This window comes from Carcharodon carcharias, chromosome 9 (assembly GCF_017639515.1).
Source record: "Carcharodon carcharias isolate sCarCar2 chromosome 9, sCarCar2.pri, whole genome shotgun sequence".
NCBI lineage: Eukaryota > Metazoa > Chordata > Chondrichthyes > Lamniformes > Lamnidae > Carcharodon > Carcharodon carcharias.
This window is the reverse complement of record NC_054475.1, coordinates 46,696,630-46,723,424: the sequence shown is the minus strand read 5'-3', so window position 1 is coordinate 46,723,424 and position 26,795 is coordinate 46,696,630. Positions and strand designations below refer to the sequence as shown.

Sequence of the window (26,795 nt, the reverse complement as noted above, 5' to 3'; positions counted from 1 at the left end):
AGGGCACGAAATTTATTTTACTCGTAACAAAGAGCTAATAGCAAACACACAGCAAACAAAGCACAACACAGAAAAAAGACGAAAATTCATTTATATATTGCATTTAACATAGAAAAATGCTCCATGGTGTTTCAATGAGCAGGAGTGAGCCTTTATGAGTGGTTTAGGATAGATTACTGAAAGTTGGTCAAAGAGATGTGTTTTAATTCAGCTTTTACTGAGGGTAGATATGGGGACACCGACAAGGAGAAAGTTGGGTCTCAAGATGATAAAGGTGTGCATAAAGGTTTTGGCAGCAGTGAAGGTAAGACAGGGGCATAGGTGTGAGCAAACAGTCTTTGTAGTGGATATGAAGTTTGAAGCTCAACTTTGGGTTTACCTGGACGCCATGGATGCGAGCAGTCTGGTTCAACATGAACAACCAACCAGGGAAGGAGATGGAGTCAATGGCTTCGAACATCCTGATTTTCAATTGTAGGAAATCCTGGCTCATCCACAACATAAGAAGATAGGATCAGGAGTCGCCCATTCAGCCCCTCAAGCCCATTTCACCATTTAATTCAATCATTAATAATCTATACCTCAATTACATTTACCTTTGATCCATATTCCCCGATACCCTTAACTGATCGCTGTTTAACTTTCTAAACTCATGGGAATATGAGCCAAGTTTATGCAACCTGTCCTCATACTTTAAGCCTTTATGTTCAAATATAATTCTTATTTTTATTCATTCATGGGATGTGGGCTTCTCTGGCTTGGCCAGCACTTATTGCCCATCTCTAATTGCTCTCGAGAAGGTGGTGATGAGCTGCCTTCTTGAACCACTGCAGTCCATGTGGTTTAAGTGCACTCCAGTGCTGTTAGGAAGTTCCAGGATTTTGACGCAGTGGCAGTGAAGGAACTGCGATATATTTCCAAGTCAGGATAGTGAGTGACTTGGGAAGGGAACTTCTAGATGGTGGTGTTCCCATCTATCTGCTGTCCTTATCTTTCTAGATGGCAGTGGCTGTGGGTTTGGAAGGTGCTGTCGAAGGAGCCTTGGTGAATTCCTGCTATGCATCTTGTAGATGGTACACACTTCTGTAACTGCGCGTCGGTGGTGGAGGCAGTGAATGTCTGTGGATGCAGTGCCAATCAAGCGGGCTGCTTTGCCCTGGATGGTGACAAGCTCCTTGAGTGCTGTTGGAGCTGCACTCATCCAGGCAAGTGGGGAGTATTCCATCACACTCAAGACTTGTGCCTTTTAGATGGTGGACAGCCTTTGGGGAGTCAGGAAGTGGGCTACTCATTGCACGATTCCTAGCCTCTGACCTGATCTTGTAGCCACAGTATTTATATGGCTAGTCCAGTTCAGTTTCTGGTCAATGGTAACCTCCTGGATGTTGGTAGTGGGGGATTCAGTGATGGTAATGCCATTGAATATCAAAGGGCGAGGTTGGATTCTCTCTTGCTGGGGATGGTCATTGCCTGACACTCGTGTGGTGCGAATGTTACTTGCCACTAATCAGCCCAAGCCTGGAAATTGTCCAGGTCATGCTGCATTTGGACATGGACTGCTTCAGTATCTGAAGAGTTGCGAATGGTGCTGAACATCATGCAATCATCAGCGAACATCCCCACCTCTGACCTTATGATGGAAGGAAGGTCATTGATGAAACAGCTGAAGATGGTTGGGCCGAGGGCACTACTCTGAGGAACTCCTGGGGTGATGTCCTGGGCCTGAGATGATTGACCTCCAACAACCACAACCTTCTTCCTTTGTGCTAGTTATGACTTCAACCAGCAGAAAGTTTTCCCCCTGATTCCCACTGACTCCAGTTTTGCTAGGGCTCTTTAATGCCACACTCAGTCAAATGGCCTTGATGTCAAGGGCAGTCACTCTCACCTCACCTCGGAAGCTCAGCTCTTTTGTCCATGTTGGAACCAAGGCTATAATGAGGTCAGGAGCTGAGTGACCCTGGCGGAACCCAAACTGGGCATTAGTGAGCAGATTATTGCTAAGCAAGAGCTGCTTGAAAGCATTGTTGATGGCCACTTCCATTACTTTACTGATGATCAAGAGTAGACTGATGGGGCGGTAATTGGCCGGGTTGGATTTGTCCTTTGTGCACAGGACATACTTGAGCAATTTTACACATAGCTGGGTAAATGCCAGTGTTGTAAATGTACTGGAACGGCAAGTTCTGAGAACAAGTCTTCAACGCCAATGCCGGGATATTGTCAGGACCCGTAGCCTTTGCGGTATCCAGTGCCTTCAGCCGTTTCTTGATGTCATGTGGAGTGAATCAAATCGGCTGAAGACTAGCATCTGTGATGCTGAAGACCTCCAGAGGACACTGAGATGGATCATCCACTTGGCATTTCTGGCTGAAGATCGTAGCAAATGCTTCAGCCTTATCTTTTGCACTGATGTGCTGGGCTACTCCATCTTTGAGGATGGGGATATTTGTGGAGCCTCCTCCTCCAGTGAGTTAATTGTCCACCACCATTCACGACTGAATGTGGCAGGGCTGCAGAGTTTAGATCGGATTCGTTGGTTGTGGGGTCGTTTAGCTCTGTCTATCACTTGGTGCTTATGCTGTTTGGCATGCAAGTAGTCCTGTGTTATAGCTTCATCAGGTTGTCACCTCATTTTTAGGTATGCCTTTTGCTGTTCCTGGCATGTCCTCCTGCATTCTCCATTGAACCAGGGTTGATCCCCTGGCTTGATGGTAATGGTAGAATGAGGAATATGCCAGGCCATGAGATTTCAGATTGTGTTTAAGTACAATTCTGCAGCTGCTGCCCGCAACACCTCATGGATGCCCAGTCTTTGAGTTGCTCGATCCATTCGAAATCTATCCCATTTAGTGCAGTGGTAATGCCACACAACACAATGGAGGGTATCCTCAATGTGAAGGTGGGGCTTCATCTCCACAATGACTATGCGGCGGTCACTCCTACTGATACTCACTCCTACTGATACTATCATGGACAGATGCATCTGCGGCAGGCAGATTGGTGAGGATGAGGTCAAGTATGTTTTCCTTTCTTGTTGGTTCCCTCACCACCTGCCTCAGACCCAGTCTAGCAGCAATGTCATTTAGGACTCGATCAGCTCAGTCAGTACTGATGCTACTGAGCCACTCTTGGCGACGGACACTGACATCACTCAGAGTACATTCTGAGCCCTTGCCATGCCATCTTCAATGCTTCCTCCAAGTGGTGTTCAACACGAAGGAGCATGGATTCATCAGCTGAGGAAGGGTAGTACTTGGTAATCAGTTGGAGGTTTCCTTGCCATGATTTCATGGGGTCCGGATTCAATGTAGAGGACTCCCAGGGAAACTCCGTCCTGACTGTATACCACTGTGCCGGTGGTATGTCTGGGACATTATCTGTAAGGTATGATTCCGTGAGGATGACTATGTCAGCTGTTGCTTGACTAGTCTGTGAGACAGGTCTCCCAATTTTGGCTCTAGCCACCAGATGTTAGTAAGGAGGACTTGGCAGCTGAGATTGCCGTTGTTGTTTCTGGTGCCTGGGTCAATATCATTCCCTTTTATGACTTTGTAACGGCTTGTTACAACTGAGTGGTTTGCTCGGCATTTAAGAGTCAACCACATTGCTGTCAGGCCAGGTAGAAGATTTCCTTGCCTAACATTAGTGAAACACCATCGACAATGGTTTCACGGTCATCAGGCTTTTAATTCCAGATTTTTATTGAATTCAAATTCCACCATCTGCCGTGGCGGGATTCGAACCTTGATCTCAGAATTACTGGTCCAGCGACAATACTACTATGCCATCACTTCCTGGTGAATCTACACTGTACCTTCTACAAAGCTAATACGTCCTTCCTCAGGTGCGGTTCGCATAACTGAACAGAGTGCTCCAGGTGATATTTGACTAGGTTCTGTAGAATCAAAGCATAAGTTCTTCCCTTTTGTTTCCATCCTCCCTGAGATAAAAGCCAACAATCCATCAGCCATTTTAATTACTTTTTGTGCTTGTGCATAAGTAGTATTTTTATTGTGCGTCTGGACACCCAATCCCTTTGCTTCTCCATAGTCACTATTCACTCACAGTGAAGAAAATATTCCAATTAGTTCTTCTTGGATTCAAAGTGGATAACTCTCACCCCCCAACACACAATAAACTCGATCAGCTACAGCTTTGACCACTCACTCAGCTCTTCATTGTACTTTTGAACTTCCTGCTCCCATCTAGTGCTTCCTAATTTAAGTTTACCTGCAAACTTGGATAAAGGAATAGTGCATATCTAAGTCTGTGACATAGATGGCAAAACCCTGAGTCCTAAGTGCAGATCCCTGGGGAACATGACTTGTTATATTCTGCTAATCAGTGTACATTCCCTTTATCCTGTCTTTCTGTCTCCTGAACAATCTGTCAGACAATTGCATGACAGCGTAAGCATACATGGTTATGGGGTCAAGGGAAGGGATGGGTTTTTAAAGGAAAGTGCCTTCAGCAAACGGAGAGCTTATCCTGTGAAAACAGATAGCATAGTTGTTAGAGAGGGATAATATATAGATGAGGAATTGAAGGGAGCCTGGGATGGATCCTTGGGGAACTTGGAATGGGACCATGCAGAAACTGGAAGTGTAATAACTATATTGGGATTAGGATTAGAATGATGCAAGAGCAGTCTCCCTGAGATGGATCAAAGAACAGAAGCAGTAAAAGTAAAATGTTCAACATGTCTGATCAACCAAATTGAATCAAGGTTCATATAGTGGCAGCTAGAGTTCCCAAATATGACTATGCTTTGAGGAAGCCACCAAGCTGAATCTTGCCATTAAGGAAAGGATTCATCATACTGCTCATGCAAACATTCAAGTTTGCATACAAATAACAAAAGCAGCAAGCACTTTGGTTGCAGCCACCTTATCAGTCCTCTAAGATATCTAAGTTAGCCACGTTGATTATTCTATAAATTGTTTTGGATTATATGGAAGTCTGGAGAAAAACTGAACAGCACATAAAAAGCCATTTACTGAATCTCATACTTTCAGTTGTTTTCTTCACACCAATTTTCCTCCCATTGTTCATCAAAAAGTTAATTCCTTCCAGAGACCAACTGACACAGACACAAATCACTGTTCAGTGTTGCACCTAAATGGCCATTGTACATGTGAGAGGCTTGACGGTAGACATCAGGTTGCTATCCTGTCACAACCAGGACTGATCCTGTCCTCACCAGTTCAGTATATATTACTGAATAATAATCTGAAGCAAAAATCATTTTCCACCTGTCTCTCCCATCTTAAATCAGGATGTGGAAGCTAATTTTATAGCCTCTACCATGACGCCATCCCACTGCTGGGATCAGGAAACAGCTCAAACCAGAGATGAAATCATAAACCATTTGGATCAACTCGGATTCAACTAATTACTGAATACACATGGTATATAAATAATGATGCACAGCTCCCTGATTAGGTGTAAACAAATCACAATCAAACCGAACATTTACACTGCTAATTGTGTTTTTTTTAAGTACACCAGTAAAGATAGATCCAAATTCACCAGCGTCAATGGACAAATAATCAGTTCCACAACTGCCCAATTTAAGAGGGCACATCATCTCTAATTAAGACTTATCATAAATCAGTATTTAATCAATTATGCAATCAATATCCTGCAGTATCCACCCAAAAGAGCCTCCGGCCACACTAGTCTGAAAACACCCGATCTCGTCTGATCTCGGAAGCTAAGCAGACTCAGGCCTGGTTAGTTACTTGGATGGGTGACTGCCTGGGAATACCAGGTGCAGTAGGCTTTGCTTGGCCTAAATAGCCAAGTGGTTATGGTACTGGGTTTGTAACCCCAAGATCAAGAGTTCAAATCTCACAATGGCAAACTATGAAACAATGTAACTTCATCTGAAACAGATGGAAACAGGTTTACTCAAAAAGAGTATCAAGAGTTCAAATCTCACAATGACAAAACTTTGAAATATCATCTACCCAAAAGACTTGAGCATGCCATTGCACACCACAGAAGACTGCAAAAGAAAGTTGGTCCACCAGAGCAACTCTCCTTGTTGGGTTGCATTCATCTTGGACCAGGTCCGGAGCAGATCCACAAGTAAGCACTCTGAGCTGCCTGCCTCCTCCAAAACAGGTGACCCAAGATTGGGACTGACGTTAAAACAAATTGAGCAGCAGCAACTTAAAAGTAATAGAGACTACAACCTCTGAGTCAAGAAACATGGTTTCCTCCAAGCTATAGAAATTACATGCAGTCTGGATATCTGCAATTGGCTCACCACCACATTTAACACCTCTGCTCCACATAATACTCTCCACTCCAGATCCCTAATGGCAGGGAAGCATCCAAGCATAGGCAGCCTTTCATTAAAGGCCCACCTCTGGCAGACACAAGATGAAACATCAGAACATGTCTGGGAAGATCAAAGTATGGAAATGGAAAACCCATACAGGAAATCATTCCATGCAGAATGAAGTACAACTTTATATGTTACATACATTAAAGTTTGAAGCTAGCAAATATTTTTTGAAAGCCAAGACCATCCTAATTATTCCTAGAATCTGTGCACTCCAATGTAGTTACACTATGTGCCAATTTATTGAAAAGTCCCATTTGTATAAAGGCTCTTGAGGTCCAACAAGCATGACAATAAAAGTTAAATATCAAACAATATAAGCATGAAGACAAAGTGACAGAATGCGCACTGTCCATAACCTCAGATTCCTAACAGCAACATAAATGTCAGTTAACCTTTGAAAAGTTAGACAGCAACACTACTTCTCTTCCTTCGATTATATTTCTACTAACTTTTGGATCAAAGGATATAAAGATCGTGAATCAACACTACAGGTGACAATTCATTTTCCCCTTCAGGGCCATTTCAAAAGGAAATGTTATCTATTCTCTTAGCATCTTAACAGTATTTTGACATCAAAACTGATCTCTGGATTTAACAATTTAAAAATTCCCTAATAAAAATGAGAATTTTCTATTGCTGGTCTAATACCCTACTAACTATCTCCCAAATCAGTTGGAAGAAGATCTGAGAGTGAGCCTCTTATCAGTCACCCTGCAAGATCCTACTTGGGAAACCAGGTGGGCTGCAGATGGCCTGAAAGCTTCCACCTGCTCAATCCATCCATATTTAAAACGGCAGGACTGCTGTTATAGCAGGACCAGGGTGCCGCTTGCTGTAATTAAACATTTTAATTAAAAAACACAAATGATATATTTTTAGTATATTTCATGAAGTAAATTTCAAATAACACAAGCTTGAGGTGGGGAGTTTAATTACATGGCACTCAAAAATTTAGTTACAATCGCTCAGGGTGTGCAAATTCTCTAACATTAGTCTTAATGTCATCATTTTAATCACATTGCTCCTCTCTATGTATCAACTGCCCTGATAAGGGTCCAGGAATCTGATTATTTAGGGCCTGTTTTATTCAGTTTCTCTGAACATATCCATCACCATCAGCAAAGCTTCTTAGTGATCTTTGGATCTATTGAAATTGTGCAGCTTGTCATTTTTTGATGACTCTCCTTTTATCTCTACCCAGAACACACCACAACCAAGTCCTGACAATTTATATGAACATTGATAAAAGCCAAGTTCCAAGGGACTGCTGAAGCGTGCACTGGAACATAACCTGCTAAAACCGCACAGCTTACCAGCACCAAATATTGGTAATAGTGCTTGTTCATTTGTAGGATGCTCATAGGAGGACTCGAGCTCAATGGATAATTCACACATGAGAAAAAATAGCCAAAATTTCCATGGATTCACTTTACCAGCAAAAGGCACAAAGTCCTACCATGATTAGGTTTCATTTTATTCAAGACTTTAAAATGATATTTTCCATAATCAGGCATTCAAAGCATCTTTAACATCTTTAAGTAAACATGAGAATTCTGCAGTTTTTAAACTCAGGTCAAACCTTTGAAAATGCCTTCAAAAATTAAACATGCATCAAGATACATTGCCAAAGTATCAGTGAACCAGGAGTTGGAATGGATGAACCCAAGCTGCTGAATCCTATTTTTGTGCCTGCTCATATTGCTTTCAACGCTATACTGAGATCATTGATTGGCAATCAACAATATTCCACCAGCCATCCTCCTTTAATGCTTACTGTACAAATTAAGTGTCCAATCCTGAATCTTACCATATAGGACTTGACCTGTAATTTTTCATGTTCAATGCAGCTGCCCTGAACATCCCCAATTTAAAGCTGGAGAAGAAAATTTTATTACGTCCATGCTAACTTTCAATACATAGGAAGACGCAAACTCTTAAAAATAATAAACTATACAAACATTAAATTATCCCTGTACACTAACCTCACTCCTGAAGGAACTTGAAGCTTACGGTTAATTGGTTACTTAACAGGTTTGTCACTACCTGAGCTGGAATGCCAAGCATCCACGCAACATTGAGAAGTCACAACTGAGTTAGAGGTCTTTGGAATAAAGACACATCTTCCAATAAAAGTAGATAAAAACACTTGTGTCCAATCGCAAGCATTTTTAGCAAGATGACAATAGATCCAAATTGTTACTTCTTAAACTGTGCCAAATATTCACTGGCATTTGGACCATAAAACAAGTGCAATGCCACAACTGTTTTTCTGTAATGTGAACTGCACAAATGTACTGAGACATATTTGCATCGAACTCACTGCACAGTATTGCTTATGAGAGATTTAAATTTTGCACTGGTTAACAATTTGGACCATTTAAAGAAACAATTCATTGTAGATTTGTGCTAAAGAATGTGCAAATAGAGCTTTCAACAAATATATTCTAAAATTATTCTATTTAAAAAGTCTGACGGCACCAGCACTTTTGATGGTAGTGTAGATTGGCTGAATGATGCCTGCTCTTTCTGCATGCCAGAGATCTTGACCTAGGCTGGATCACAAAAACAGGGTGCTGCGTAAACGTCACAGTACAGTTGGTACAATAAAGCTAACTTGCACACCAATATTCTACCAAATTGTACACTGGAAGCTGACTCAGAAATAGCATTAGAAAAGACTTTACGTTGAAATCAACTGCTGCTTCGTGAGTTGAGGAGTTGTGCATGACATGGGATGGAAAGCAGATCTCAAATTCATGAGTTTCTGAAATGTCAATACTTCAGTTTCAGATGCTGAATCTTGGCAAGTTGATATTCTTTTACAGACATCCATGTTACCTCTGCAATGTACCACTGGAACCAGTGGCAGCTTTAAGTATAAGTGTTGGAGATTGAACTTGATAATAAATGGATTCAAGGAGGTAAATGTATAATTTGTGTAGTTGATTATTCTCATTAAAAGAAACTAGTCAGTCCTGTTTGTTGGAACATCTCTTGGTAATCAGAAGAGTTTTATCCTCTCCAGCTTTGAATTGAGGGGTGAGTCAGGATTTAAGACAGCAATTTAGTACATTGTGAGGGAATCTAATTTAATGGATTTTTTTTCCAGTGTTTTCGGGATGGAAGCTAAGGACTACAACTCGCGGTATGCCCGGAGCTCTGGTGCAAACACAGCAGGGGGACAGACCATGCATGGTCAGTTCCGGGTTCCCTTTGACAGCTAGGGAGATGGTGCGAAAAAAATTGGCCTGTGATCAGGTGTGCAGCGTTTAAACCCAACCACAGGACCTGTGGGGGGGCACACAGCAGCATAAAAACAAGCCCACGTGTTGAGATTAGCCCAGGGCCGTAAGGGCAGCAGCTGAACTGCTGTTTTTAGCTCCCAGCGGCAGGCGCTCAAAGAAGCCAATGGAAAATTGGGGCCCATAAAACCCCTTGAGCAGTAGTAGTTCTGTGCTCATGGAGATTTGGGGCTCAGAGATGCCCAGAAGCAGTTGTCAGTTCAGTGAAGCTGTCTGCTCCATGAAGCTGGCAGTAGGGCAGTGGTTGCCTGTGCAGCTAGATAGCTAGAATCGTACAGATGGTTACATGCTGGGATGCAACATGGCCAACCCAACAGGAAGCAGTTCGGACAAAGTGGTTGAGCAGCTGGGAGGTGAGCAGGCACTGGGCGAATCTGAGCTGGAGTCTCATTGCAAGCAGAAGAAACAAGAGGGCCTCCAGGCTGAATTAGAGCTACTGTTAGTGAACTCAAAGACTAAGGAGATGAGCTGCAATCCTTCATGAGCAAGACAGAGTTTTAAAGGATTTTTGAGACTCAGTGATCGCTGACGTCTGGGTGGGTTGCTAAGAAAATTGTAGGGTCTGTCTTGGTTGTGCCTGCCATTTAGTATGCAGTATGTGGAGTGTTTGGCCACAGTTAGCCTGTTAATTCATGTTTACCTCATTTACTCCTTAAAATGAAGAAATGACAAGATAGATGGTGTTGACTGTTTGCTTTGCTGACTCTTGTATGGTAAAAAAAAACTTGTTTGTTTAAATCATATGGCTTTATTCTCTTAGTAAATACCTGTAATTTTGTCTATTTCAAACAACAAGTCACTGGTCCCTAATCGGATCGTAACAACATGCAAAATTAGACCTGAAGTCCCCATAAACTCCTTCAGTCCTGTAACCACTGCACCCAGCCTGCTTCACATTGAATATCCCTGATTCTCCAGTCTAGTCTCTTGGATAGTCCTGATTACGTTGTCACACCATAGGTCGCCATACCTTCAGAGGTCTGAAGCTCCACAATTCCCTCCTTAAGCCTTTATGCCTCTCCACCACTCCCTCCTTTCAGGTGCTCCTTAGCACCCGCCCCTTTAACCAAAATCTTAGTCCCCATTTTACATGGTTTGGTGATCATTTTTAGTCAGATAACGTGGCTTCAACTTTCTGTCCTGCAAGAAACTCTGTGCACCCACTGCACCTTTATTCCTACAAAAATACCCTAGCAGTGCGTTCTCTGATAGTCTGCCTTCAAACAGCTTCTGAACTTCACTGTCTCCAAACTCATTACAGCTCATTGATGCTCCACGCCGACCCCACCCTAACCAAGTATCTGTACTGCACCACGGGACCTCCGGCTTGGACTCTGGGTTCATTTTTATCACTATTTATTACCATGTTCTTATGTACCCTAACTTTTATGTAACGACCTATTTAACACAAGCTCTTCACATGTCCATTTGCATGCACATTTTGGTTGCCACTCAGGACTCAAAGCCATTACTACTTCCACCTTTACCCTGTTTTTAAACTACTTTCTTTATCCTGCCTAAACTCTGTTCTATTGTCATGCGTCCTTTCATTTCTCCAAACTCAGGTACTCTACCCTCCCAATTCCCTAACTCAATCCATCAGTACTCCGACTTTCCTGCTCTTTTCCACTATTCCAGGCTTGAGTCGCTGTTAATTAAGCCTACAGCTTCCCTCTGTGCCTTTCTAAGGCATCCTCCGAAGAGCTCATCAAGGCACCCAGCTCTAGCTCATTGTGAGCAACAATCCTAACTGCCTCATCCCATTCTCTTGCCTACTTTCCCACCTGTTGGGGCCTAACCTTGCCAATCCATTTCCTGCCCAACTTATCCATCCCACTGCTGACCCCGTGGACTCTGCCAGCTGATCAGCTCTCACTACCCCTCTATGCATCTCCCTCCTGAATGTTTGTTCATTTATGAACAATGCCCTTGCCATCCATTAAATCATTGTGAATGATGGCATCAACATCATGGCCTTAACAGAAATCCCGTTGAGTGGTGATGACACCTTCCCCCTTAAAGAAGCCTCCCTACCTGTCTACGTCTTCTACCACTTGCCAAGTCAAGACCATCGTGATGCTCATCACCAGATCACACCTGGACATGATTCTTTAATCCTCTGGCACTTGCATTTCCTTTCAGCATCTCACCTTGTTCCACCCCTCTTACCTCTCTTTCAAAATTACCCTTCAGAGTGATTCAAACATGGAGTTCCAGCAAAGGTGGGAATGGATTTGGGAAGCAACAACACATTCAAGGATTTTGGAAAGGAAAAGGAGGTTGGAGATCGAGCAATAGTTTGCAAGGTGTTGGGATCAAGGGCTGGTTGCTTGAGAGACGTGAAGACAGCAGATTTAAAGGAGGGGACAACACCTGAAGAGAAAGAACCATTTACAATATTGATTAACATGGGGTCAAGGAGGGAAAGTTGGGTCATCAGCAATTTAGTGGGAAATCATCCTTGTGCCCTCCCAAGTACAATAAAAATTTTTACCAGATGTCTTCACTGTTTTTCTCCCTCAGCCTCTGTACTGAACAACTTCTCATCCTCAGTGGTTTCAATCTCCATCTCAAGCCATCATGTTCTCTTTCTTCGGGTTCACACCCCTCCTTTCCTTCCTAAACCTGGCCCTCCATGTAAGTTCCCTAACCCATATTCATTGCCACCCCTTTAAGTTAGCAATCTTACATGGTCTTTCTAGTCCCATCATATCAACTGCAGACAAAGCCATCTCTGATCACTTCCATGTATCACTCACCACCTACATTCTCCTTCCATGCTCCAAACCGGCCTCCTTCCTTTCTGTACTTGGAAAAATAACTGTCCCCCAACTGCACTTTCAATAGCCCAACTGTCAAGCCTTTAGCCCCCTTTCATCACAGCATTTTTACAGCTACTGATTTACTCAACCACACCTCACCTCCAACCTTGACACCCTAGTCCAATGTGAAATCATTACTCTCTCTCACCTCCCGTTTCCTATTATGATCCTCATCTCCATTCTCTCAAGTTAAGACTTAAAAGGATATGGCAGACAACAGGTTTAGTTATCCATTGCCAGACTTGGACCAATTCAAAGATTAGGAAATTCTGCTCCCATCTGTTCATTAATAAAATAAAGATAACACCCAGTTTATTTTCTGTCCTGCCAACAATCAAACCCATCTTCCCTTTTACCCCTTCCCTCACCTCAAATAATAAATGGACTTCTTTGACACTAAGATCGAGAGATTCCAATCGGTTGCCCCCTTCCACTATTCCACTGACCTACCTGGCCAAACTACCTTTAATGACCCCCCAACTACCCTCGACCTGAACTCGCTAGTTGTTCCAGACCCGTTATTCTATCTGAATTCATCTCATCTATGAGACTTACTTCCTGTTCCCTTGAACGTATTCCTACTAAACAAATCACCCTACTTCACCTACTGGCCCTCACATTAGCCGATATTGTAAACAGACCTCACTTTTCAGGCGTCCCTCTGTCCTTTTAAACGTGCCGTCATCACTTCTGTCCTCATAAAACCCTTGACCCCAACATCCTTGAAAACTACTATCGCATCCCCAACCGACCTTGCCTCTCAACTCATTAAATGCACTGTCACCTCCCAAATCCGTTCCCACCTTTTCCAAAACTCCACGTTTGAATCTCTCCAATCAGGTTTCCACCCCTACCACAGTACCAAAAAAGCTCTTAAAGTGACAAATGACATCCTATGTGACGATGACAAAGGTAAACTTTCCCTCCTCATCTTTCTCAATCTGCCTGCAGCCTTTGACATGGCTGACCACACCATTCTCCTCCAATGCCTCTCCACTGTTGTCCAGCTGGGAGAGACTGTTTTCACATGGTTCTATTCTCACCTAATTGTTGCCAGAAAATCACTTCAATGGCTTCTCTCCCTGCCTCCATTTTTATTCAAAAAGGGAGACAGAAAGCAGGAAACTATAGGCCAGTTAGCCTAACATCAGTCATAGGGAAAATGTTAGAAGCTATTATTAAAGATGTTATAGCAGAGCACTTAGAAAAATTCAGGCAATTAGGCAGAGTCAACATGGTTTTGTAAAGGGGAAATCAGGTTTAACCAATTTATTGGAATTGTTTGAAGGAGTCACATGTGCTCTGTATAAAGGGGATCTAGTGGATGTACTGTACGTAGATTTCCAGAAGGCATTTGATAAAGTGTCACATCAAAGGTTATTGCAGAAAATTAAAGCTCATGGTGTAAGGGGGTAACATATTGGCATGGAGAGAAGATTGGTTAGCTAATAGGAAGCAGACATAAATGGGTCTTTTTCTGGTTGGCAGAATGTGACGAGTGGTGTGCCACAGGGATCAGTGCTGAGGCCTCAACTTTTTACAATTTATATAAATGACTTAGATGAAGGGACCAAAGGAATAGTAGCTAAATTTGTTGACGACACAAAGATAGATAGGAAAGTAAATTGTGAAGAGGATGTAAGGAGGCTACAATGTGACATAGATAGATTAAATGAGTGGGCAAAGATCTGGCAAATGGAGTATAATGGGGGCAAATGTGAAATCATTGATTTTGGCAGGAAGAATAAAAAAGCTCATAATCTAAATGGTGAGAAATTGCAGAGCTCTGAGATTCAGAGGGATCTAGGTGTCCTAGTGCATGAATCACAAAAGGTTAGTATGCAGGTACAACAAGTAAATTAAGAAAGCTAATAAAACGTTATCATTTATTATGAGGGGAATTGATTACAAAAGTAGGGAGGTCATGCTTCAGTTGTACAGGGCATTGGTAGCTCCACGTCTGGAGTATGGTGTACAGTACTGGTCTCCTTATTTAAAGAAAGATGTGTTAAAAGCAGTTCAGAGAAAGTTTACTAGACTAAATGCAGGAATGGGCTGTCTTATAAGGAAAGGCTGGACAGGTTAGGCTTGTGTCCACTGTAATTTCAAAGAGTAAAAAGTGACTTAACTGAAACCTTTAAGATCCTAAGGGGTCTTGACAGGGTGGATTCTCTTCTGGGAGAATGCAGAACTAGGGCCCACTGTTTAAAAATAAGGGGTTACTCATTTAAGACAGAGATAAGGAGGAATTTCTTTTCTAAGGGTTGTCTTTGGAACTCTCTTCCTCAAAAGACAATGAAAGCAGAGTCTTTTGAATATTTTTAAGGCAGAGCTAGATAGATTCTTGATTAACAAGAGGGTGAAAGGTTATCGGGGTAGGCAGGAATGTGCAGTTGAGGTTACATTCAGATCAGCCATGATCTTATTGAATGGCGGAGCAGGCTCGAGAGGCTGAGTGGCCTACTCTGCTCCTAATTCGTATGTTCCCTTTTGGATCCCCCAAGGATCGATCCTTGGCCCCTTCCTATTTCTCAGCTATATGCTGGCCCTCGGCGACATCATCTGAAGGAACAGCATTAGTTCTCACATGTATGCTGACAACACCTAGCTCCACCTCACCACAACCTCTCTCGACTCCACTGCTGCTGCTAAACAATCAGATTGCTTATCTGACATCTAATACTGAAGTTGTCCTCCAATTAAATATGGGGGAAAATTGGAGCTGGACAGAAAGCCATGGCTACAAACTCTATTCTCTACCTACTGATTCCACCCCTCTCCTTGCAATGGTCTGTTTGCAGCCTTGGTGTCACACTTGATCCCAAGATGAGCTTCAAACCTCATTTTCATTACATCACTGAGACCGCCTAGTTCCACCACCGTAACATTGCCTGTCTTCGCCCTGCCTCAGCTCATTTGCTGCTGAAATGCTCATTCATGCCTTCGCTACCTCCAGACTTCACTATTCCAATGAACTCCTGGCTGGTCACATTCTACCATCGGCAAATTTGAAGTCATCCAAAATTCTGCTGCCCATGTCTTAACTTGCACAAAATCCCATGCCTCTCTCACCTGTGTTGCTGACCTACATTGGCTCTCAGTCAAGCAACTTCTAGATTTTAAAATTCGCAACCTGGTTTTCAAATCCAGCCCTGGCCTCAACCTCCCCTTATCCCATAATCTCCTCCATATCAGAGATATCTATTCCTCAAATTGTGGCTTCTTGTGTATCCCCAGTTTTAATTGCTCCACCATTGGTGGGTATGCCTGCTGCTGCCTCGGCCCCTGGCCCTGGAATACCAGCCCTACACTTCTCTTCTTCGCTTCCCTCCTTTAAGACATTCCAATAAACCGACCTCTTTGTCCAAGCTTTTGGTCATCTGACCTCATGTCGCCTTATGTGGCTCGGTATCATACTTTGTTTTATAATGCTTCTATGAAGCACCTTGCGACTTTTCGTTAGGTTAAAGGCACCATATAAATTGTTGTTAGGTTAATCTTGGTTGCACACGATTTAATGGCAGCATTTTTTTTATTTCCCTCATCTAAACACAACCACTTCCACAATGGATTTTAGGGCTTATATAAATTACTTTAATTCTTTAATCCAATTTGCCTTGTGCCCAACTTACTTTTCCTAAATTTAAGGAATTTTATTTTTGTCTTTAATGGATAGCTTTGTAATAAAATGCAAAATAACCGGGCAGATGTGAGGCAAGTGCTGATTTAAGGCAAAATCTGTCAAGGATAGAAGAATTTTGGGGCAATCTACTGCCCAAAAACAGAGGCCCAGATTTTCCGTTCCCCATGGGTACCCTAGATGATATGCCAGGGGACCCCTCAGGAGTCCCCAGGCAAGGACCACACAAGAATTGCTCAGCAAGTTTCAACTTCCATGGGGCAATTACCCTCCTTCTGGAACCCTCAAACTCGGATTTAAAGTTGGAGACTTTGGATGGTTCCACATCCACCAGCCAACCCACCCACACACACCCACCTTACACACTTACTTGCTCTCCTATCAAAATGGCTGGGTCATTTAAACTTAGCAGAATGCAGAGCTAGCACTGTAAAAAGGGGGTGTGGCTTCCCCTCCTAGATCCGGCACTGCACTGAAGGGCTCCAGGGGCAGCTGTGCTACACATTTTTCAGCAAGCCTGTGTTGGAAGTACAGGTGAGAAATGTGCAGCTTCAGACTAACGTGAGTAAAAAGGAACAGATTCAACTCTCAGTGTCTGAAAATTTTGGGAAATACTATTAACTGGCTTTTCCTTTTCTACTGTTTTCAACATGGAACCTCAGCTATGACTGAAATACTAAATGTACAGTACTGGTGGTATTATGCACTGCTTTATATTTATTGGCAATGATCTTTATAGCAGAAGAGTCATGCAGAAAATGCAAATCTTTCATAAAGACGTTAAAGGTAGGAAAATTATATTCGAAATCTATTCACATGGCACCACTGAATGAATTATCTGAGCCAATTTAAATACAACATTACATCTGGAACAAGGAATCAGAGATACACGTAATACCAAACCCTAAACAGTGTTAACAGGCTTGGCATAGCATAACAAAAGAAAATTCTGCCTCAGAAAATATATAAGAACATTTATATTAGGCTCTTAGTAGCTCAGCCTTAAATACATTATCCAATGTGGAACTGTGCCATACAAATTAGAAGGTCCCAGGTTTGATCACCCGCCTGTGCCAAGTTATCTCATCTCAGTCAAGATGGCAGTAGGGCTCTATGACTGACCTCAGCATTCAGAACTAAAAGAAATGCAGGGAAGCAAACAAAACATGGCTTCCAGATTTTAAGAACATTTTTGCCATGGCACATTAGCATTAAACTGCATTTAAAAGCAAATTGTCAATTTGTTGCATTTAGACATTACAATACAGGATCAGTGACTCAAAACAGGCAACCATGGAACCCAGTCTATGCCGCTTTTTGGCTTGAGTCGGGTGGGGTCAAGAGTTGTTCAGGCCGCTCGGAGTGCGAGAAAAAACAGGCACAAAGCCAATAACAAGTTGGCGCGCCACCACAGCACTTAGCCAAACAAACCAGTAAGTTATTTTACTCATCTAATGATAATTAAAATTTATGCATGGCAGCTTTAAAAAAAAAATGGTCTTCGGGCAGTGTTATTTTTCAGATAGCCAGATTTGAGACACTGTAAATGTAAGAAGTAGTGTTTTCTCCCCTCACCACCCATCTGTAAACAGAAAGGTGTTTTTGATTTGCTTCCCCCTTTATAAGCTTATGGCTTATTTCCCAACCCCTCAGTTTCGGTGTGATCCAATTTTCTATTAATAACCCCACAACAAACTCGAAATAGCAAGAACTCAAAAGGTTAGTTTATTTGAAAACACTCAAACGCAGGAGGAAGGGTAGCAACGTTGCCTCCTTTGTAGAAGCATAGAGAAAAAAGAGATTTAATGTGCAGAGACCACATAGAAAAGAAATATTGCTTCACGTGGGTCCCAAGCCCAGAATCAAAGTCCAATGAGGTACTCCTTCACGGAGGTCAGCAGGCTGAAAACCAGTGATATCAACTTCACACAATGAGGCAGGCACATAAAGATGAAGAGTCCTGTAGGCAATGGTACAGACGTTCCAGTAGAAATAGTGGACGTGGGGCCACCTATTCAATCTGGGCAGAGCCCCTTTTCTGTGATGCTGCTAGTTAGATGGTAAAATGGCAGACTGAGTTTGCAGTACAGCAAGGCAATATAACTGGTTCCACCAGCTAGAAGTTCATGTCACATGACTCCCACCTCTCCACACTGTCTTTGACAAGGGATGTGTATTCCTCAGCTGGGTGTCTGAATGGTTAAATGTCTCAACCATTAAGAATTGAAAGGAAGATTGCGGGGTCCTTTGTCAGAGCAGATGAGTAGACTCCAGTTGGCCAACCTGGGTTAGGAAATGCAGTTGGGCTTTGTAAAGTTCTCTTTGAATTTGGTCTGTGCAGCCCACAGGGGTGTCTGTCGTCAGTGTCTCGTCAAAGATGACAAGGTGCAATCTAGATACTGCCAGAAAGCTCCTTTTCTTTGAGGGTCACAGACAAGCATAACTTCAGCCATTTTAAAAGGTTTTTGTCCAGTTTTTTAAATTTTTAGCAATAGCCACAAGGATACCTACGTATATTTTCTAAAAATATACAGTGTGAGGTCGTAGTCACCTCACACGGGGTAGAAAAGCAGAGAGGTGAGGGAGGATATTCCAGAGCTTGGACCCAGGCAACCAAAGCAAAACCGCTAATGGAGGGGCAATTAAAATTGGGGATGCACAAGAGGCCAAAATTTGAGGAGAACAAATATCTGAGGGTCGTGGGGCTTGAGAGGATAACAGAGGGAGGGAGAGGCCATGATGGATTTGAAAACAAGGATGAGAATTTTAAAATCAAGATATTGCTTGACCATTAGCCAAAGTAGGTCAGCAAGTACAAGGGTGATGAGGGAACGCAATTTGGTGCAAGCTAAGACACGGGCAGCAGTTTTGGATGACCTCAAATTTACAGACCTCATGTTTAGAGAGGAAGGCCAGCCAGGAGGGCGTTGCGTCAAGCCAACATGTAACAAAGGCATGAAAGAGGGCTTCAGCAGTAGACTAGCTGAGACAGAGATGAAGTTAGGAGATGTTAAGAAGGTGTTTGCAGGCAGTCTTAGTGATGAGCTAGTAATTAGTAACAAGCAAAGCAGCCTGTCTGACTAGCATCCATTCCACCACCTTAATCAGCACCAGTGCAAAATGGCTGCAGTGTGCACCATCTACAAAACACATCATAACAAAGTTTCAACAGCACCTTCCAAATTCGCAATCTCTAGCACCTAGATGGACAAGGGCAGCAAGCAAATGAAAACAATACCACCTCAAAGTTCCCCTCCAAATCACACACTATTCTAACTTGAAAATATATCATTCCTTCACCGACACTAGGTCAAAATCCTGCAACTTGCTACGTAACAGCACTGTGGGAGTACCTTTACAACAGACTGCAGCGATCCAAGGCAGCAGCTGCCACCATCTTTTCAAAGGCAATTAGTAATGGGCAATAAATGCTGGTCTTTCCAGTGACACACATTCCCAGAAAGAATAAATAAAGGGAAACAAAGGCATACAAACTGCATATCCCAAGAGGCAGTTACCATTCTATGATAACTGGAATATAACAACAGCCTTTTATTAAAACCAAAGGCTTTGATCTCTTACTCACAGCTTGCATACCTGCCACCCTCCCTCCTCAGGCTGATGAGTTTTCCAGCAAATGAGCTATACTCATTCATTGAAGAGTAATTGCAATTTATTAAGTAATCACTTATAATGCAAGAAATTGCATAGTTCTGCAAATTAAACATTATAATGCTGGATTTCATTTTATGCCCAGTTTACCTACACCACATGGATTGCAGCGGTCAAGAAGGCAGCTCACCACCACCTTCTCAAGGGCAATTAGGGATGGGTAATAAATGCTGGCCTCGCCAGAGGCACCCACATCCTATGAATGAATGAATAAAAAGGTATCTCATGTGAGGGGCAAAGAACCAAATGGCACATTTATTTTCACATGTAAGCAGGCTGCTCACTTTACTCCATTGCTCATACACCAATTATCTGCAGAACACATCGCTAATTCAGCATTATTAGCTGAGTTGATCTCTTCTAACCATAGACCAGGGCACCAAGTGCTTTCAAGTGAAAGTTGGGCAGGCTCTGAGCACTGAATTTTCTCCTCCATGTGTTTCTTAGAATTCTAAATTTGTTTTTTTTTTCAGATTTTAGATTATCATTGTTGTCTGACTGACCTTAAAAAGTTACAAGGGGAAAGGTCAGGGACTGACATTAAGTGTTCAGCTCCTGCAACGGACCAATGGGTTCCTTCTGAACTATACATGTTTATGATGCAAAATGCTTTGGATCTAAACCTTGCATTCATACATGCCAGAACTGACAGACCAAGTTTCAGTGCTTGCCTCCACATAGGCCAGTCTGCTGCAATGTTTTCCCAAGAGAGGTGGGCTGCAATGTACAAGTTTGAAGGCACTTTTCTCAGGTGTCCTTGTATCTTTTAAATTGACCTCTTTGATAATGTTTGCCCCGAGACAGTCCCCCCAGAAAGTTGCTTGGGGATTCTGTGGTCATCCATGCAGGAGGCTTGCCAGCCTTCTAAGTTGAATTTTCTGGCAGGTGGTCTCCATGTTGTTGAGCCCAACAAAATGAAAGAACTCTTTGTTAGTTAACTTGTCCTGCCAACAAACTCTCATGAGGGTGTCTTTGGTGGAAACGTTTCAGAGCTTTGATGTGGCACCAAAAGCAACCACAGGATTCTGCACCATACAACAGGGTGATAAGGGCAATGGCCTGGTACAGTTGCTCCTTTTACAGTACCACATTAAACTTAAACAGGCAAAGGAGAGGGACTGAGGCTGCAAAGTAGCATACGTTCATGGTTGCAAAGAATTTTTAGCACCTATCATGACTTTAGGACAAACCAAAGCAATTTACAACCAACTTTCTATGAGCAGTTATCAATGTTCCATCTAATACGCCTTCGCTGTGCATGACCTATTTCTTGCACGCATGGTCCCTTGAAGGCTGCCACAGAACCGCAAATACGTACATCCAAAAGGGACCAATTCTCATGCATGGTTTGTTGGCCCCTGCACGGAAAGTTCTGGACTGCTGTGCAGCTGGGGAGGGGGAATGTTGGTAATCATGCATTCATTGGCAGCTGTCTGGTGAGAGAATGGTTTGCTCAACTCTTGGCTCAGCAACACCACTCTGGCATGGGAGAAAGGCAACGGGCTGAGAAGGTACAGGATTCTCTGGTCTCCGTTTCCTCCCGGCCCTCCTCTCAGCCAGTTGAGTTATTCATTTCTGCTCACTTCTCACAATGCCCCCTCCAAACAGTAAGCCTCCAGAGGACATGACCATCAGCAACTATCTCCTAGTTTTAAGTGTCAAAGTCCACCATCTTCACATTTTGCTTTCAGGGGTCCTTGTAGCTAAGGTATGGACGTCCAGGAGGTCTCCGGGTATACAGCCATCATCCAACTGATAAACGTGGTTGAGCCAGTGCAGATGTCATTGACTTAGAATTCAGTATATACTGATGGAATTAGCACACTGCATGACTTACAAGTTGGTCAAGGGAATGTTGATAGTCAATACATGAAATGCAGCAACCAATCTGTGCACAATATCCCACAAGCAGCAATTTGGTAACAACCAGTTAACCTGTTTTAGTACTGTAGTCAAGGGATAAATACAGACCAGATCGTTGAGAACTCTCTGCTTTTCTCCAAAGTTTCCTATATTACAACAGTGACTGTACTTCAAAAGAACATCATAGACTTAAGCGCTTTGGACACCTGGTGGTCACAAAATGCACTTATGAATGCAAGTCTTTCTTTAAAGGGAATCTTTTATGTTCACTTGAGGGGACAGATAGGGCCTCAAATTAATGTCTCATCCAAAAGATAACATCTTCAACAGTGCATCTCACTTTCAGGACTGTGGTGAAATGTCAGCCTGAATTCTCAAGCCTCTATAAAATGTGAACCACAATAGCCTATTTGCTCATATACAAACATTCTTTAAATCCATTCTCAATAGGAGATATTTTACCTTGATTTGTTCTTGACCTTGGCTACTTCTCCGATTCAATAGCAGGAAAAAGTGATTTTTGTTCTCCTCCCACCCACAATTTCAATCACTTGTATTGGCATAAAGCAGCTGGAGAAGGAAATCACTTGTCAAGAACAGATATAGAGCCATGTAGCAGTGAGATACTTCTATAAAGCAAAACATATTGATCTTTGGTATGTTGGCAATGAGAGCTGGTATAGCAGTGGAGTTAACTTCACATTATTAATCTATGGTTAAGTTAATACATCACATTTCCAACCTCCACAGTGGGTGTTTTCTATTACAAAAACAGGATTACCTGGAAAAACTCAGCAGGTCTGGCAGCATCGGTGGAGAAGAAAAGAGTTGACGTTTCGAGTCCTCATGACCCTTCAACAGAACTGAGTGAATCTTTCCTAGGATTCACTCAGTTCTGTTGAAGGGTCATGAGGACTCAAAACGTCAACTCTTTTCTTCTCCACCGATGCTGCCAGACCTGCTGAGTTTTTCCAGGTAATTCTGTTTTTGTTTTGGATTTCCAGCATCCACAGTTTTTTGTTTTTATCTGGGTGTTTTCTATTGTTGGGAGGAATGGGACAATAGTCTGCAATTTGTAGAGTTTTTCCACAGCGAACTGTCCTCTGAATCTGACTCCCAAGTCAGGAGTTAGGACAAGTACAGGTTAATGCCAAAATTCTCAAGTCTCAGTCTGTCATTCACTGTTCTGCCACAGGCTGCACTATAGACAATTCCACACCTCCAGAACCAGCAATCAGCAAAGTCGATTGAGCTGATAAGAACCTCCCTTTTAGGCTGGTATATCTCATGTTAGAAAATCCCACAAAAAGTTAAGCCTAGTTCAATGAGGTGTTATTACGTTTTTTCAAAGGGATTTGAGTAATAACTACAGTCAAACACTGATCTGGCCCTGAAAAGTATTTGTGGAATTTTGTTAAAGGTCTCCATTAAATCATTTAACTTTCCAAAAAAAATTTTAATCTATTTTTTAAGATAATTAATCTTTTTCCAGAGTTTGTTCATGAGATTTCACCTCAAGAGCATGCCTCAGGTACATGACCCAATTTTAATTTCGCTAAAAATTTTTAAAACGTGATTTAATTATTAGTGCTTTTCATCCCCTGGTTGGCTGTCTGTGGGAATTCTTGAATGCGATTGGCTGCTTGATGACATTAATGCAGCTCAACTCTGGGAATTCCCATTAACAATCAAAAAGTTATCGCCAGAGATTGATAGATTTCTCAGTACAGCTTTCTTCGAAGTCAGCAGCGAAGACCCTTGTTTTGCCATTGCCTGTGAAACCAGGATCATTATATAAAACACCCAAACTTCCCTCACTTTCAGGAACTTTATAATGCAAGTCATGCTAAGTATAATGCCAAAGACCCCAGCCCAGTAATCACTGCAAAGAATATTATCAAAATAAAGACAGAATTAAAGTACAATCCTTGTGAAGGAACCTGCAGACACGTTATCCGAATGAGGGAGGTCCAGGAAAGCAATGTTCAATCTCAGCTCACCAGTCTTTTCAATTAGTTGAAAATTAGGAGTTCAGACTCCTCAGGTAACGTCCCCCTCCCTTTCAAATCTATCGTCATCAACCATCTCCTCAACAAAACCCCTCAATTCCTGTCCTTGCAAACTACCATCCCATCGCCAACTTCTCTTTCTCTTCCAAAGTTCTTGAACATGTTGTCATTGCCAAAATCCATGCCTACCTTTCCAACAACTCACATGTTTGAATTCCTCCAATCAGGTTTTCCCTTGCAAAAGTATAAAATAGTTCAAAGTCACAAATAGCATCCACTGTGGTAAAATATTCACCCTCATCCTTCCCTACTTAGCTACAGTATTTGACACAGTTGACCACGCCCCTCTGATACCTCTCCTCCATTGTTCAGTTGGTGCGACTGCATGCGTCTTGCTCAATTCTTCAGCTATCCACAAAATCACATGCAATGGCTTCTTTTCCCGTTTCCATACCACTACTCCAGGCTCCACATATACAATGATACCCAGCTTGACCTCACCACCTCTCTTTTTTGTCAAGATTGCTAGTTCAACATCCGGCAATGGTGAGCTTAAATATTGGAAAGCAAATATTGAAATCAAAGCCTTTGGTCCCTGCCACAGATTCCAACCCTCCTGAACCAGACCATTCACAACTTTCAAGTCCTGTCTGACCTTGAAATGGGCTTCAGACCACATACCCACGACAACACCAAGACCTCCTACTTCCACCTCTGCTCACTAAAATATATTGGTTTCCAGTCCAGCATTGACTCAAATTTACAATTCTCATCCTTATTTTCAAATCACTCCAAGGTCTCACCACTCACCATCTCCTTCAGCTATATAAGATCTCTGCAGTCCTCCAATTCTGGCCTCTTGCATATCCCTGATCACTCTGCTATTGGCAGCTGTGCATTTGGCAATACAGACTCTAAGTTCTGGAATTCTATCCTTCAGCCTTATTGGCTCTCTACCTCTCTCGCTCTTCCTTTAAGATGCTCCTTAATAGCTACTGTTAATCGCGCAATATAAGGCAACCCAGCTATAAGACAACTCCATATTTTGACCTCAAAATCATGTTTTTGCATATACATTGACCACCCTTTTCAGCCACAAAATGCCATACTCACATTAGCAATCAGCTTCAATTTTTCACCCCACAAATCAATCTTTTACTTACAGTGCCTTACAACTGGGTGTAAGGGATCAAGCAAGGAGTATGGGCTGTATTATGAAGATGTGTTGATATTTAAGACAGGGCCACACAGAGCACCCCATGCGGCAGATGACAAATATGCCATTCTCCCACACCGACGGTTCACTTATATGGAAGTCAACCCCCACTCTTGGTGGGATTTTTCAAGGCTTCAAAGGTCAACTTAAACGCCAGTATCTATGGTACTTCTTTTATCAAGCTTTTGGTCATCTGTTCTACTATCTCAAGTAGCCAGTCTCACTTTTTGTTTGGTTATGCTCCTAATAAGCTCCTTGGGCCTTTTACTACATTACAGGCACTATATAAAGCAAGTTGTTGTTGTAGTGGCATATTGGTTCACTTGTCATGACTACACCTTTTAGAAATTAATATGCAAGGTGAGAAACTGCAACCATACCATCATGATATACTGTATTGTAGTACACACCATTCAAGGATTTAATGAGAAAGGTAACTTGATTCAGTTTATTAAAATTTCTTGTTCAGGGAATGTGTAGATGACTGAAGGATATAGATGTTTCTTCTGGTGTGGTATCCAGCGTACTTTAGGTGATGCGAGTGGGATTCAGGGTAAGGATATTGCCTCAGGCATGATTTGCTGAATGGCCTATGATTCTAATTCCTGGTTCATCACAACTATTGCAGTTCCTCAGCAATTGGCAACTTGTTATACTTTAAGTAAATTCCTGAATTTCTAAATATTTCTACTTTTAATTTGAGGGGCAAGGAAATTTGCCTCTACCAGTTCTGGCCAAAATGTATCACTAAATCAACATCACATATATTAAAAAACCAACTGCCAATTTATCTCAATGTTGTTTATGGAATCCTGTTGTGCAAAAGTTGGCCATGGCATTTACCTACACGATAAAAATTACACTTCTAAAAGTAATTTATTGGCAGTGAAGCATTTTGAGAAGTCTTAAAAGACTGAAAGGCACTGTCAATTGCAAGTTCTTTGTCTTGTAAAATAGTGAATAACTGCATTTATGTAGCACCTTTAATGTAATAAAACATCCCAAAGCACCGCAAAGGTGCATTAAACAGAAAAATTAATACCATTATTCTAATTTGCATAAAAATGCTACAGATGTGAAGAGATTTGATTACATCATACAAAACATGGAAATATAAATGCATTTAAGGTGTTTTATGGAGCTCATCAGAAAATAAAGGCCCCAACACAAAGAGCCAACTGTGTTACATCTCATCCCTGAGGAAATCCAAAACCTGAATTCAAAAACCAATGTTTCAAAGTTATAAGCTGCATTTAGTGTGCTTGAACATTCAGCATTTCTAAGTACAAAACATCTTCCACAAAATATTTTAAAAACTGACAAAAACAGTACAGAATATAACAAGTAAACCAAACAAGTAAACATTCCCTTTAGCATCTGTAAAAATCTTTAGAAGGCAAAGGGAAGAAAATGTGGTTAAGTTTTGTCAGCTTTTAAACCTAATCTTCCATAAACAGATTTCTAAAATTCTACAGGATTGAAAATCCACTCGAAATTAGTTGGAAAATTCTTGGGACATTACTGTGTTCAAACAAAACTGGAGAAATATTGCAAGCTACGTGGAACTTTCTAGAAGACCATTGAGAAATTAGTATATTTATTACTTTTCAATATTATCCTATTTAAGATAATAAAAAAGTCAATTCTCATCAACTTTTACTAGCCACAAGTGTGCAACCAGAGCCAAGTTAGTCAGCTTGAACACCAGCCCAGAGTCAATAAATAGATGGTTGACGGCATCATCAGATCGCACAACTTTTCAGCTACGCTGCAAAATGACTCGACAGAAAAAGGAGCGGGCTGCCAGTTCACCAAGGCGCGGCGGTGTTAAAAGTACATTTGTGGCAGAGGGCCGGGACAGAAGCCCCTCCCCGAATCTCCAGCAATCACCCCTTCGGTAACGGAGGAGGGAGGCG

The 26,795-nt window shown here is 42.1% G+C and overlaps 1 protein-coding gene, 1 long non-coding RNA gene and 1 other non-coding gene across 24 annotated transcripts in view; 1 reads left to right on the top strand and 2 right to left on the bottom strand.

Annotated features, from left to right (window-relative positions):
- The window catches only part of ilrun (inflammation and lipid regulator with UBA-like and NBR1-like domains), a 107,705-nt gene that overhangs the window by 80,355 nt on the left and 555 nt on the right, over positions 1-26,795 (bottom strand). The gene's annotated exons all lie outside the window — the stretch shown is intronic.
- Positions 380-26,767, bottom strand: LOC121281826. Its single transcript, XR_005943954.1, has 3 exons — positions 26,484-26,767; positions 22,117-22,283; positions 380-484 (listed from the first exon to the last, which is right to left on the bottom strand). It is a non-coding gene; the product is annotated as an uncharacterized LOC121281826 (long non-coding RNA).
- On the top strand, positions 5,666-5,785 carry LOC121282668. Its single transcript, XR_005944105.1, has one exon. It is a non-coding gene; the product is annotated as a 5S ribosomal RNA (ribosomal RNA).